Source organism: Marmota marmota, unplaced genomic scaffold, assembly GCF_001458135.2.
Source record: "Marmota marmota marmota unplaced genomic scaffold, marMar, whole genome shotgun sequence".
NCBI classification, from domain to species: domain Eukaryota; kingdom Metazoa; phylum Chordata; class Mammalia; order Rodentia; family Sciuridae; genus Marmota; species Marmota marmota.
In genome coordinates, this window is record NW_025999895.1 from 4,525,639 (window position 1) to 4,525,855 (window position 217).

Consider the following 217-nt stretch of genomic DNA (forward strand, 5'->3'; position numbering starts at 1 on the left):
CGCCTCTGGGTCGCGCCGAGCTCCGGCCCCTCGCGGCGCCGCGCCCATGGCTCTCGGGGAGGGCGCCCCGCGCCCGCCCGCTTGCCGGCTCGTTCGGTCGACTGCCCGCGCTCGGGTGTCCGGCGTCCGGCCCGGCGCAGCGCTACGCCGGGAGGCGCCGCATTGTTCCCTTGGAGGAGGCGGCCGCGGCGGCCCAGGAGCGGCCTCCACGCTTCCT